Source organism: Podarcis gaigeae (assembly GCF_964106915.1).
Source record: "Podarcis gaigeae genome assembly, chromosome: 6".
In the NCBI taxonomy this organism is placed as follows: domain Eukaryota; kingdom Metazoa; phylum Chordata; class Lepidosauria; order Squamata; family Lacertidae; genus Podarcis; species Podarcis gaigeae.
The window spans coordinates 79,257,700-79,273,373 of record NC_139682.1 but is presented as its reverse complement, the minus strand read 5'-3'; the positions used below and the strand labels follow the sequence as shown (position 1 = coordinate 79,273,373).

General features: G+C 41.6%; 1 long non-coding RNA gene across 1 annotated transcript; it reads left to right on the top strand.

The window, feature by feature from the left end:
• Window positions 1-5,378: 5,378 nt before the first annotated feature.
• LOC310847762 lies at window positions 5,379-7,598 on the top strand. The gene is made up of 3 exons (XR_014566003.1): window positions 5,379-5,769; window positions 6,602-6,742; window positions 7,332-7,598. It is a non-coding gene; the product is annotated as an uncharacterized lncRNA (long non-coding RNA).
• Window positions 7,599-15,674: the final 8,076 nt, after the last annotated feature.

The following is a 15,674-nucleotide window of genomic DNA, read 5'->3' as shown; positions in this document are numbered from 1 at the left end:
TATAATCTGCTGTTCTTAAATGCTTTGGTCTTATCATTGGCATTGTGCATTTTTAGTTTTTATTGTTTATTTTTTCACTATGTTAATCTCTGTAAGCAGCTTTGTGTGTTTTTATAACAGAGAAGTAGGATAAAAACAATACTTTTTGCAATTCTGCAGCTAAGAAATATACTAACACAATATTGGAAAATGGCTACTAACTTAATTGTAGAGGCATGATGGGATAGACCCAGGCATAGGCAAACACGGCCCTCCAGATGTTTTGGGACTACAACTCCCATCATCCCTAGCTAACAGGACCAGTGGTCAGGGATTATGGGAATTGTAGTCCCAAAACATCTGGAGGGCTGAGTTTGCCTATGCCTGTGATAGTCTATGGAATATAGCCCTTAAGGGGAAACTAACAAAGAGTCTTAGAGCAATCAGGGACACAAAAGCCTGAAAGCGATTTTGACATGACATTGCACAGGTTTATTCAGCACACTGGAAAGGACATTGTCCCCTTAAATACCAGGTACCCACCATTCACTCTGAGACAATCTATTAAGGTGGAGCGTAGAAGACACCTAACTGATGTAATCAACTCTAAGCTGTTACACAAACCTGCTTAACGTTTGACTGTTATTTACAATGTACAGTATATGCAAAGGATGTTTGTTGGAGGTGGGGATTGTTTGTTATATGTATTTTCAAAGACCAGAGGTTAGTGAGCACAATTGCTTGGGCAATTGGGAAAAGTTCCCTTACTTTCCTGCTCAGTGCATTGAGGCTGTGAGAAAGAGGCAATTTTTGTAGCTATGAACAATGACAGAATAAACAAAAGCAAAATAATTTTGGGGAGGACTTTAAGGGGGCATTTTGCACTGTGCCTCTGCCAAATTCAAGCTGAAGTGATACCTCAGTGATATTTTGGCTACTCTCTAATTACCGGTATACCTGCTCCTTATTTAACATTTCCTTCTGTGGATCCAGGTCAGAGGTTCCACCAGAAACTGCATCAAGGGTTCATCAACAATGGCAGATAAGCTTCTCTGAAAATCAGTGTTGCCCACCACTATTAATTGCCCAGTTCTTTGATTTTTAAGGACTGTTTGGTGTGTTCAAGTGGGCCAAACAGGGCCTCACAAGAGCTGAGTATACACCACAGAACAAGACCCAGAATCCTCTGCAACACAGCTGGGGTGCTGTGCTGAACAAGCTAATGCAGAAAGAAATTCTTTTGAAAGCAAAATGTTTGAAAACTGCTGATCTATGTCATCACTGTGAATTAATGGAATATTTTTCTTATACTACTATTAATTGCTTAGCCATACCTTTCATCCGTTAATTTCTTGATTTGCCACATCAGTAAGATCCTAAACAAGATACCTTGTGCTAAATATCTCTCTCTCTTTCATAACTCCATTCTTTTGACACACAAGTTCAAATCTGAAAAGATCTTCTGACCCTAGGAATCATTCCCTGGGCTTTTAAAAGCCTTCTTTTATGTCCCTGCAAAACACAGTTCTGAAATACAGTCGTCTTTTTTCTTTTCTTTTTAAGGCTTAACTGATGGGGAACACTCTCATCTTCCTTTCATAATGATGATGATGATGTTGAAATTGCTCATTTTGGAAGCCAGAAAATATTAGCAAATTATCACAGAGTCAAGAAAACATGAGAACAACCCTGCAGTATTGCCACACCAAGTTCAGATACCTAGGGGTGCAAATAACCAGAAACCTCAATAAATTATACCTCCACAACTACAAGCCCCTGTGGCGACAAATAAACAAAAACCTACAGAGATGGAACAACATGAATTTCACTCTCTCTCTCAGACATGAATTTCACTCACTCTCTCAGACAAAATAGTCATGATCAAATTGATCACCCTCCCAAAACTAACCTACCTATTCCAAACCCTCCTAATCTGGATTCCCCAAACCCAACTCTGCAGATGGCAGAGAAAACTACAGTCACACAAAAAACCAAGAATAAGCCCCAAATTCCTGCACCTCCCCACCTCAGAAGGAGGATGGGGAATCCCCAACATAGAAGCATATTACATTGCCAACCAAATACGCCATATAATCCCATAATTTAAAAATGTTACATGGGGGGGGGGACGAGAGACACTGCACACACTTTTGTAAATCAATAAAATATTTAATAATAATAATAAACCCAACCCTGCAGGATTAGACCAAGATCTATCTATGGTTGTTGTTTAGTCATTTAGTCGTGTCCGACTCTTCGTGACCCCATGGACCAGAGCACGCCAGAGCACGCTGTCTATGGTAGCGGCATCCTTTTTCAAACCATAGGGGGCCAGATACCACCACTAGTAGTTGCCCATGGTTTGTCACCAGCACTTGGTATTCAAAGTAATACTGCTTTTGAACATGGAAGTTCCACCTTATCATGACCAATAACCATTAGACCTGTCCTCCATGACTCTGTATAAGCTTTATAAGTTAAACAATGTGTTTAACTGTCTTGAATCTGCTACCAGTCAGATGTGATTGACTGGCTCTGAGTTCTGGTAGGATGAGAGTGCATAACGGAGGACACATTTTGTATCTTTTCTTGAGAAATGAACACATATCAAATTACACTTGTCCGTCCATCCATTCATGCATGCATTGTATGGTAGGAATATTTTGAGATAAATGCATGACCCATAACAGAAGAAAAAAACACACTGGGAATTGCAGCACTTGTGGGATTGTTCAGAGCTGAGTGTTTGCACTTGTGCCAGTGTTCCAACCCATAGACTGGATCCTCTGAGTCCTTGCCCAATGACAAATTGAAATGACTGGAAGGCATTTAGGAGTTTATTATAATCCTATTGTCTCTTGCTTTGTACATGTATGCATGTCTATGGCTGTATGTGTTATATATACACATGCACTATCTCTGCCCATTATGAGATGTAACCAATAAAGGGCAATGAGAGCCAGTGTGATGTAGGATACAGAGTATTGGACTTGAAGAAATCCCCATCATCCATGGTTCTCTTTGGTGGTGGATGAGATCTCTTACCACTTCATTATTCAACAATGCATAACTTGCAGCTAAATGTGTTAACTGAATTCATTTAAAAGTGCTGGATTTGAGGTGATGTGAGATTATATCACCGTTCCATCGGTGGCACATTCAAAGATGCAAGTCACTACCTTGATGCCATGGCTATTGAGCGTTGGATATAGCTTTCTGTGAGCCTATTTTCTTTATAAGGATAAAATGACCTATGGATACTGTCCTAAGCTCCTTATTTATCACAAGTGTGCTAAATGAACAGACTTAGAGCCAGTGTGGTTAAGAGCGGTAGTCTCGTAATCTGGGGAACCAGGTTCACGTCTCCGCTCCTCCACATGCATCTGCTGGGTGACCTTGGGCTAGTCACACTTCTCTGAAGTCTTTCAGCCCCACTCACCTCACAGAGTGTTTGTTGCGGGGGAGGAAGGGAAAGGAGAATGTTAGCCAATTTGAGACTCCTTCGGGTAGTGATAAAGCGGGATATCAAATCCAAACTCTTCTTCTTCGTCTTCTTAGGTCACTTAAATGATAAAGAATAATTGCAGGGCAGGTGTTAACTCTTAAGCTTGTGCTTCAGATAGTACTTATAAACACAACAAATACTTGAGTCAGAGGATAATAAGCATTTATCCAGCAATACAGTATACCCATATTTACTCAAGTCTAATGCACCATTGAATCTAATACGCTCCTCAGTTTTCAGAAGCTTGAAACAAAAAACAAACAAACACAAAAAAGCACTTGCTGGCAAATGTAAATGTGCCGTCGAATCTAATGCACACCTTAATTTTCGCAATGTAATTTGGCCAAAAAAAGGTGAGCATTAAATTTGAGTAAATATAATATGGTTATAAGCATACTCATTTTGTCATCATCTTCTGGAAGACCACAAAGAGATAACCTCCATATCTGAAAACATGCATAACATTCTTAATTAATAATCTGCAATCCCATATATACATTTCTTTAACTGAAGAAGCCTTATAACATTTTCTTTCAGTATAAATGAAAATTATTCATTGTCAGAAGCCAACCATTCATCTTGTCAAAAAGACATACGATGTTAGCTTAAGGGCGATTTCTAATAACGACATAAGTGACATTTGCCTGCATGGCATTGGCAAGGCTACACATACATCTTTGTCAAACTGTCAGAATTCGCATGTGCTAACGTTTGGGCAGTTTAAAGAGCAATGAAGTACTAATTGTAGCCCAAAGTTGATATCATTTGTCTGCAATCGTCCTTCCCCTGCACTCAAATTTTGCCTACCATATTAACCAAGAATTGTTTTGATGTGTGGGTTTATAATGGCCACTAAAACGAGCCAAAGAAATACTGGATTGCCAAGGATTTTATAGGCATTTTGGGTGTTCTGTGGACTGGACTGAATAGCCCTGTAATGTACACAGATGCTTTTAACTTTCCCTCTTCCACTTCCCACTGCTTGTGCCTTAAACATCTTACACTCTTAATTCTCTTAAACGTTTTCCAGATCAAACTAGTAACTGGCAAAATGTTCTTCCATCCAACCCTAATTCCCTTTCCTTTTCCCTTTCTCATTATGTCTTCTTTGAACTATAGCACTCATTATTACATTTATTGTGAAACAAGAAATACAAAAGTAGCATCCCCATTGCAACACTGCCGTCCCCGCTGTAACTTATGGGGAATAATTGCTGTGTGGATTTGTGCCACCCATAAGCTGACCCCCCAAACTTGTGCATACCTTATATGCAACACGGAAACATTCAAACACACAGGCTCTACCAAGCAGTCTAGTAGTGGGCAGACCATCATTTGTAATTGGGCTCAGCCTAACTCAGATGTCTTCTTAAGAAGTTAAAGAAAGCCCAATTCAACCACATCACTTTCTCAAATAATCAGGAACATGAAGGGGTCATGTGCATTCCACTGTTACATATACTGTTCCAGTAGCATCACACAAGACCTAGGAACCATCCCGGGACTCCTAACACCCAAGCTGCAGCACATCTTATTGATTGTATTGGGTAGATGTCAATCAATTCCCATTGTGCCGCTGGATGGGCTTCTAATCAAGTGAGTGCCTCCACTAGTGGATGAGGCAGGGAAGCAATTTTTGCTGGTTTGTTCATCACTCAGCAGAACTTCACACCATCTTCCACCCTGCTCCAGAGAATCCCCCAACTACCTGAATATGATTTTTTAAAATTTGTCACTGGGGCAAAAATTGGCTCCCCTCCTTTTTTGTTGGCAGAGGCATCTGCAAAATCAGAAGCTGCCGGGGGACCTGCAAGGAAAGCAACTGGATTCCATCAGCTGTACAGAATGTTTTTAACTGCATGTCACTAGGGGAAATGCTGTAGGTGTGTGGGTAGATATTTTGAAATAAATAATAATAAGCTAGTTTAAATATCTGGCATAGATATATCTTTGATTGATCTGGAGAATAATGAATCTCAGCTGGTTCAACTTTTCCATCCCTTGCAGCATGTCAAAGTCAAACTGTACCTGCCAAAATTCCTGCCTAAAAAATAACAACCTTTTTGCATTTACTCACAGTGCAAACATAGTATATGCTTCTTTTGTTTTGACCCCCTCCCCTCCTTCCCAAAATAGTTTTCACTTTAGGATTCTCCAAACCTTGCAAGAAATAATCTAGTTAACCAAACAGCCAGATTACCGATAGCTGCATTTTAATCTTTCCAATTATGCTTCAGCTTGTCTCATCAGCATCCAGGACTGAAACTAGCACCAGATCTAATTAGGTGAAATAATTGCATCTTACATTGCTCCAGACTGTTTTGTGTTTTGTTTAAATGATAATGCAGTCATTAGCATGCTTGCTTGTATCTGAGGGGGCATACAGATGTTTGGTTAATAGACTGAAATGTTCCTGGTGACCACAAGATGTCAGCCTTACCTGAGCAAGAGCAAATGGTTGAAGCATCACTCTGCTCAAAGGAAAGGGAGTAGTAATTAATTTGCCAGCTTTTTTGTTTGTTTGTTTAAAAAAATCTATTACTGTATTTTAAAATTCTATGATTCAGAATCATGCCTCAGTTAAACAACTCAGTGGTTTAATAAAATAGGACACTTTTAGCTATCTGAATGTTGGGTTATCCTGTCCAGTGGTGAAAAGACAATTGGACCTTTACCAGTTTGGCATTAGTGAGGGGGACAGGGATCCACCTAGTACATCTCCTGCAATGATTGCAGCACTGTGCTTGGGAAAACTACAATTTCTCATGTATTGCCTTTTCTGCAACAATAAAAGGAATAGGACAGTCGCTTATGGTTATAATCCTAAAACATGCTTATTAGGAGTAGTCCAGCTGAACTCAGTCAGATACCTGAGCTTACATGGTTGGCATCACTTATAGCTACAGTTGTAAGCTCACATGTCAGTGGTGCTAGGGGCAGTACTGTTGAGATAAATGGGGAATCATTTCCAGGTAAAAATGGCATTGGGGTGAGAACCTAGTACTATATAGGACTAGAGGCAATCCAGTGTAGCTAAACTTGAGATCATGAGAAGGCCTGAAATGCAAGAGATGTGCTTGTTGAATGTCTGCTGAGTGCTTCTCTGCTACTTTGCAGATGCATGACTTTTGTGCCCTTGCAGTCCATGTGAGCTAAAATGGAAAAATGAGCACAAACAAAGATGGCAAGGCTCCTGTAGCCTTTAACTGTCATGTCAACAAACAGAAATTCAACTCCTTTTATCTATCCACTTTAATGGTAAGCAAAACTCCACATTTGCCTGACTTCCGTTGGAGGGGGTGGGGGAAGAGCATGTGTCCTGATTTTTTCAGGGACAGTCTCGAAATTACGAAAGCCATCCCTGAATGTCCCTATTTCTCCCTGTTGCTGCCAAGCTCAGGGAGAAGGAGGATGCACCGGCGCTTGGAATGTTCTTGGAACATCTTAGGAATGTTGGAGGGTATGGAAGAGCCATGAAAAAAACGGAACTTGTGTGAGCAGCTGCAGCAACCTGGGGCTTCTTCTTGCATCAGTGCATTTAAAAGCAAACTGAATGGAGAAAGGGAGTGAGACATACTGTACCTGCTAAAGAGCTCAAAAACAATTTCCTTTACCTGGACTTAGGCCCTTTCATGTGGAATAGTCTGCTCACGAATAAAGGCGTACTTACAAGTGAAGCAACAGAACATCCTCTGCCTCACGTTACCATCCTCAGGTTGTAATCTGGCATCCCTAAATTTAGCAGGGGAGGGCCACCCTTATTAAAAGTTTAGTTAGAGGGACAGAGTGGGGTTTTTTTTAATGTAAAAAAGTACTGTGTCTTGACACTTCATTCCTGTCATTTCAGGTATTTGTTCACCCTTGGTTGGGTGTAAAAACAAACCAATGCATTATCCTCTCTGTATATTCTGTTCCCATGGCATCAACATCATACCTTTAAAGCAAGCAAGCAAGCGGCTTCACCCAAAGAAGTTTGGAGCTGTATTTTATTAAGGGTTTTGCAGATCTGTGAGGCATAAACTACAGTTTCCAGGATCCTTTAGCAGAAGCCAAGTGCATTAAGTGTATGCTGTGGATGTGACCTTGAACATACAGTGAGGTAGAGCTGAGCTGATGAGGCTGAGGGTTTTATTTATACAAACAAACGGCATGTGCAGTTTATTAAATAAGTAACGATCAACGCTGGTGTAGTGGCTGCTTGTGCGTCACATAAAAGAGGGCTTGGATTTGCATAAAATTGCACACTAATTTCATATGCATTGATGCAAATTTTGAAACAATTGCTATAATTTAAATAGAAATATGGTGCACATCACCACAGTGGGGAAGACACAGCTGGCCTGTGTGCCTTTTCAGTCTGCTGTCCGGGTGCTCTCTGTTGATAGACCTCTTAAAACACCATGCTCTCCCTTCTTACAGTTCTTTATCTCTAAACAGGGCTTAGACTGGACTGGACAGGCAGCCCTTCAAACAGAGGGCACCTTCATACAGAGGACTGCCCTCAGACAGCCCTTCACATAGAGGACTGACTGCATAAACTGGGACACCTGGCTACCCTCCACCCAACTTGAACAAGATAAAGCTAACTGAGCACAGTAAAAAAAAAAAAAAAAAGCCACAGTGAGGGCCTTCTTGCGGCAACCATTCAAATGCTACTGAAAAGCATGACAAATTAGAGAAAATTAAAGTCTCTTCTTTCTCTTCCACAGCAATACAATCTTAAGTACTGAGGCTCAGTTAAACAGATTACATACTCAAATGTTTTATCCTTTCAGCTATACATTTGACTCACATTGAGTTCATTTAAATGGCTGAAATGTGACGAATCGGGCCTGAAAGGGGAAAAAAAAAGTTTGGTAATGTGTTTGAGCGAGAGCTTGAAATGTCATTGTTTTCTTGCTCCTCCCCCCCCCCTTTTTCTGTTTATCTTTCATTCTGTAGTGAATGGAAAGTCGTGTTCAGTCAAAGGCCTCACTTTATTATGATTTATGGGTCAATGATATTGCAATTATATCACTTTTTTGCCCAGTGCCTTTCCCCTTTCTTTACAGATAGAGAGGTGCGGGGGTGGGGGGGCTCTCTCTCTTTCTGTTTCTCCATTTCTATTTTACCTTGCTCCTTTGCTTTAAAAAAGCTGCTAAATGTATACATGCCAGTCTGGCAAAGCTCTTCCTTACAGAGAAAGTGCACGGACCTAGTCATGACACCACATGCAAGGCTGATGCTGAAAATGGCAACCCTGTGCTTTGTTACCCCAGCTATGGAAATGTGTGAAATCATGCCATGCACACTTCTCTCATCCTCCAGCCTGGCATGAAAGCAAAGAAACCATCACCATATCACACGGTCATATCAATCATTCCCGTAACTAGACTATGGAGACAGAAGGAGTGCGGGACTCAGCAGGGCTTTGTCATTTTTAGTGGCAACCTTGGGGAGGTATTTCGTACATTGAATGAATGTGTGAAGTGGTTGACAGGAATATGCCTTCTGCCCATGCCTCCCACACCAATGGAGCTGCTGGTCATGCTGCCAGTACCCTGCAAATGCATAAGGCTCCTTCGCTCCTGATTGGCCTATTTTTTGGAGGGAGCACTCTGTGCATACAGCCCCCTTCCTCCTTAACAATAAACCTCTGGTTTCCTGGTAAGTAGATGCATTGGCACAGGAGGGTCATGGCAAAGACATGAGGGCTTTTGTATGAACTTCTCTTTTTATGATTGTCTACTTCCAGCCCCAGGCTACTGTTAAAGGTACAGGAGGAAGGAATTGTTGGGAAATCAAGCATTCCTAGAGTTGTTTTCGTAACAGTGAGAGAACTTCTTATGGACAGTGTCACATATGCAGAGAGTTTGTTCATATTATTACAGAAAGCAGAACTGTGTGTCTCTCAGCCATCTTTTAGTTTCATTCCTTCCTTTAAGTTTCAAAAACGAGCTTTTAAAATATTTCTTTTTTTATAAAATATATAGCGCTTGACAGTGAAAGTGGTTTACACAAAAAAGATAGGACACCAAAACCGAGAAAAATCACTTGAGAGGAAGCAAAGTACAACACTGTTCACTCAAAAGAGAGAACCGAAAGGGGTAAGTCGCTTCAGAGAACTATAACTGAAGTGGTTGACATTTTGTTTAGATCCACTCTGCACGCTACAGTTACTGCATAAGGGAATAAGGAGCGGTCATCAGGTTCCCAAAGCGACCTGTTTTCTAACATATTTAATAATCAAAAGGAGGCAACTAGATACCTGTAATTACACCATGGTCCCAATAAGCTCCTTGGTGGCCTACATGTTTTGTTGGTATAATCTGCGAAGTTAAAAAATGGGTATTCCTTGAGGAATCACAAACATCATCTAGACAGATAAAGCTGGGTCAAGGATTCTAAATCAGAGGAAATGATACTCTAGCAATCCCGAGCCTTTAAAAATTAAGCACCTCCTTCATTTATGTTGCTCGTGGAGGGTGTGTCAGCTTGACTTTCAGTTACCCTTCTGTTCCCCTTCACACACACCCTATGCCACATGACACCACGTTCACTGGTGTCCCCTGACCTATGGGGGAGAGGATGGGACAGGAAAACCACCTGTTTATCCTCTTTCACCAGTTTCTCTAGAGCCAACCCATTGCAAATAATTTATTTCATGCATTATCACAATGGCCCTTCAAGGAAGGTTTGTGTTACTACTACCTGCATATGACAGACTGAGATAATACTGGCTTGCCTCAGATAGTGGCTCAGGTAACTCTTAAACTGGGGCTTCACCTGTGACAAAAAAGTAAAGGACCCCTGACAGTTAGGTCCAGTCACGGACGACTCGGTTGCGGCTTTATAGGCCAAGGGAGTCGGCGTTTGTCCGCAGACAGTTTTTTCAGGTCACGTGGCCAGCATGACTAAACCGCTTCTGGTGCAACAGAACATCGAAACCAGAGCAGCGCATGGAAACACCGTTTATCTTCCCGCCAGAGTGGTACCTATTTATCTACCTGCACTTTTTTGACCTGCTTTCGAACTGCTAGGTTGGCAGGAGATGGGACCGAGCAACAGGAGCACACCCCATAGCGGGGATTCAAACTGCTGACCTTCTGATCGGCAAGCCCAAGAGGCTCAGTGGTTTAGACCACTGAGCCTAGCTCAGTTCATCTGTGCCTAGCTGACTCCTAAAGCAATTTGTTGCTGTGTGGAATATGCAGGTCAATCTTAGGCATGTTTAGTAAGATGTAATTGTGCCAGAAGTAGGCTTATGTAGGATTGCAGCTGAAGGCTAAGAAATAGAAAGATTTCATTGAATCTGCTACCAATGGACTTAGAAACCAGCCTAGTGCTCAGTCTACTGGCCTGCTCTCACGCTCACTTCGAACCAAGAATGGAGAGAAACAGCACAGTTAACAATACATTTGGTATTTGTTAGAAAGCAAGTGTATTTCCCTGTTGGTTGCCTAGTTATCTCACAATAGTGTCATAAATAATTGTTCTGAGGGTGGGTGGGGTGGAGGGCAGTGCTTTTTATCAGAAAAAAAATCATGCCAGTTAAGATAGCTCAGTACAAAATGCTTATGTAGATTAAGACGGTTGTGGTGATGCAGCGGACGGCAGCAACTGCGGCGGCGGCAGGCAAACAAACAAGCAAACTGCAGGTGCAAACAGCTTGATTTGGAGAACTTCATTCTCCCTCTGGATTGAAACGGTATCCACTATGCTGCCCTTGCTTTTGAAATTAAGACATTTGTCACCAGCAGTGCTGTAGCTGTGGGAACGTTTGAAAGAAGATAATTTCTATTCTGCAATAATGCACGACAAAAGTAGAAATGCAGGAGGAAGAAATGGCACTGGGAAGGCAAGCCTTCTGGGGTTATTTTTGTCACTTCCCCACGTAGAACTGTCCCCCCCCCCTTCTGACTCGAAGCCCATTCAAATGGGCTGCAGTTACAGTTCAGTTACTGAGTTCTCACCTGGAATTGGTGACTTGAAGTAGGGCTGAGGGAACAAGAGAGGATTGAACCAGTTACCTGGCCTGGTCCTACTATTAAGTGGGATGAAGTGGCTTTTAGGTGGTTAGTGAACGGTAACTACTAAAGAACAGCAAATTGACAATTATTTTGTTATTGCAATGATACTTTTACCACCATGGGGAAGTGGCAAGTTGGACTATTCTGCCTTGGCCATCAAAACTTCTTGGGCTGCCTCTACCTTCCTACTACAAGAAGTTTCCTTATAAAGTGTCAGATTCTTGACTAACCTAGCTCAGTATTGCTTAAAATGACTAGCAGAAGCTCTCTACCCTCCATTTCCATAGCCATGCATATATACAAGACCTGTTTCTGAAAACATGCTTAAAGAAATATGCTGTGTAACAGCGCCTGAGAGGTGTGTTTTTGTAGGCATGTAGGGTTGCCACTTTCCCTTTCAGCAGTTCTGCAGGGTGCAAAAGCTCTTGCAAGATGCCTCTGAAGCAGGGGGTCACCAGTGGGCACACATCTGCCCACAGAGGTCTTCACTTGGGCACACATACTTTACCCCCCACCCACCCGTACAGTGGTACCTCAGGTTACATACGCTTCAGGTTACAGACTCCGCTAACCCAGAAATAGTACCTCGGGTTAAGAACTTTACTTCAGGATGAGAACAGAAATCGTGCAGCGGCAGCGCAGTGGCAGCAGGAGGCCCCCATTAGCTAAAGTGGTGCTTCCGGTTAAGAACAGTTTCAGGTTAAGAACAGACATCCAGGACGAATTAAGTACATAACCAGAGGTACCACTGTACTTGCAAACTCACTTTGTATAGCATTGTAAAACTGCCAAGACTTTGTGGGCAACTAATTTAAAATGACAACACTAAGCAAGGGCTGAAGGGCCACAAACAAACTGTGCTGCCTCCTGCCCAAGTCGCACCCAGGCCAATGTCCTCTAAACTTCTCCTGTGTGAAGTCAATTCCACCAAGGGCTTTTGCAAAGTTCTTCCCTTCATGCACCTCAGAGGAAATTGGCAGCTCGGGTACTTGTGTGAGGGAGGAAATATCAATGGGCTTGAAGAACCCCAAGACTGTCCCTCTCTTAGTTTACATGGGAGAATATGGCTGAGGAAAATCATGGAGGCCCTTGTGCCTATGTTTGGAGGAAAGGGCTGATAGGAAACTCCTGAGGGCTCCCTAAAGTTACTTTGAAGCAGCTAGCCAAATGCAAAGGAGGAGAATAGGGTTTCTGTGTTTTTAATAAGTGTGAACATGCAGGAATATTGCCAGGTGCAGCTGGTCAGGCAGACAGGGGCGAGAAACACCACAGGTGCTAACATTCCCTCACAGCTGGGAACAGTATGAGATCCCAGTTGTTACTTCATTCTGGTCACCCTTCAGAGGTCTATTACAAGTAATCACAACAATTCATCAAGTGTTGTGTACATTCAGTTCCACACCGAATGCGGTGTGCCTGGTTATGAACTTCAAAAATTACTTTTGAGGTGTGTGGAGCATTAATGAGGTAAACAGAAAGAAGGAGAGGGAAGGTAAACCCCCCCCCCAAAAGTCCCCCAGACAGGAAGTGGCATAAAAACCTGCTGAGTTACCACTAAGTACTTAGCTAAATTGCTACAGAAAAGTTAATAGTCTGAGAAGATGGGGACATTAGAGATAGGTAAAAGGTCTTTAAAAGTGCAGTTATGTGTGCGGCAATTCACTCAGTGCTGGCTTGAGGGTAATCTCCACCGTACTTAGACATGTTGATTTATGAACTAATTAGCTCCATACAACAAAAATACTTCCAGATTCTGTTTCTCCTAACCAGCCCCCAAACCACCTAAACAACTGGAAAATGGGTTTTACATCTGAGAAGATTAAATTCAATATATATTTATGAGGCCATTCAAAATGGAGAGTCCTTCAAAACCGAGTTTATAGGAAGCAGAAATATCCATGTATCAAACCCCAATAATGTCAGAATCCCAGGCCTCTGCAAATGAATTTATTCTCAAGGTGCAAGAGATTTTACACATTAATTTAGAGGCTTAATGCAGCACACATTATGCGGGCATTAATAAATTTAACGAAAGGGGGGCAAGGTGTCAAATGCTTTGCAGCTGTCCAGTTTCTTTGAAAAATAAGGCAGATATATTGCTGCTTTCTTTCTTTTTTAGCTCTGTTGCATTCACTCAGAAATAGGTAAATTCTAAATTGCTTCTGCTTCAGAATAATATGAAGATAGGAAACCACCTTTCAAATATTAATTGCATGCATGTGAGCTCAGTTGAGTATACTGGTTTTGCAGATGGACAGCTGTGTTTAGTCATTTACAGCAAAACAACAAAGACTCTTACAGCACCTGAAAGAACTCAGCATTTCTGTTTCATCTCTGCAAGCTGAGCTTTCCTGCTGCAAGAACATTCGGAAGCAAGTGAACAGAGGCATTGTCTCCTTCATGAGCTAGCTATAAGGGAAGAGTCATAATAAAAATAAGCAGGCTTGAAGCAATCAATGACACTTATAGATGCTGATGGTGGTTAGCTGAGCAGCTGGCACCACTGTTTTAATTAAGTATGCACATGAGCCTATAATGACACAGTGGTGGGACAAGAACAGCCACTGCACTGTATGCAATGAGCACTAGGAGAGATATTACCCTGACTGGATTCACATGTGGAAAAATTCTCACACAGAGAGCAGACTAGAACTGTGCTTGCTGGTGAATGGAAGAAGGTACATATGAGCCAATAGGCCTTGCAGATTTCCTGTGATGAATCATTGTTTCCTGAAGTCCTGAAGATGGAGGAGAACAAGGATCTGAGGTAATGTGTAACTGCGCCTTTCTATGGTTGGCACTGAGGATAACACCTGTGGTACAATGAGGCCTGACCTCTCCATGGGTTCCCTTGATCTCCAGGTCCCTAAAATTTCTGTTCAATGGTGGCTCATTTGTATCATACACATGGGATTTCTCTCACTGCTTCACCTATGGGAGGTATGGAGCAGTAAGCTGACTGGAGGGGGGAAAGAGAGGCTAGCGAAGTAGTTCTTACGCAGTGGGTAAAAATGCCTATGTAAAAGGTATTTTGTATAAAACCCGAGCAAGCAGAAATAGTATTGGGGAGGAGATTGAACTATAGTAAGCCCCCAATTTTCGCAGGGGTTGCATTCTGTGGATTGCACCTAAAGCCAAAATCGTGTACAGTTAAAACACTTTCAATGCAATGGTGGGCAGGATTGCCGAAGTCATTTTTCCTGGATGCCTGTGCCCTTTTTATTGTTATTTATTTGATTTTTTTCTTGCAACACACATGTAAATGCATGTAAATTTTGTGGGACTGCTGTACAAGGTACTGAGTTTGCCAAGGTAATGCAAACGTAGGAGGTATTTGTAAAGGAAAAACCAAAAAGTCGGACACATAATTCTTCCCATGCTTGCTGTTCTCCTCTGAAAATCTCCTTCCATTTCTTCTATCCAGGTTGTTGTTGTTGTTTTTAATCTCTTCTCCTATTCCTGAGTTAGGGGAAATTGAGTTGGAAAATGCTATTGAGAGAGGTAAAATACATTAATGGTCTGCTTAAGCTCATCCTCTTTTCTCAAACCCTTCACCACTTTCTCCAGGTTTAACAATGAGCCTTGCACCTTCCTCAGTATAACAAACAAATGAGAAAAAACTTATGTATCTTACATTTATTTATCTGTCTTATAACTTGTAATTAATCTTCTGGGTAAGAGAAGACAGTGAGAATGAGTGGTGAGGTTAATGTTTAGGGCCAACCATGTAGTGCTGCACTGTGTCATGTCAAAATGGCACCTAGTAAGCTCCAGGAGTATAATATGGAAACTCCATTTATACTCTTGAATCATCCATGGATTAAGAGATGTAATGACAATAGAAGCTTAGAATGCATGAATGCAACCAATGAAGCCATGTGCTACTTTGACATTTTCCTTATTTTTCTGTTTACTGTTTCCATCCTCCTATATTTCAATATGTCCTCAATTTATTTCTAAAAGATACACATTAATGTTTCTATTAAAGCATTATTGTCCTCCAGATATATCCCAACGCCTTGCGTTAATTAACTTTGCATTCTTAACGGCAGCTAAAAATCACTTTTATGAGAATCATTCCTCCGTTGGGATAATTTAGGATCTCCTTTATTTGACTTTCACAGTTTGTTTGTTGCTGTAGGTAAAGCAGATTTTTTTTTTTTGCCTGTAGCCTCCAACAA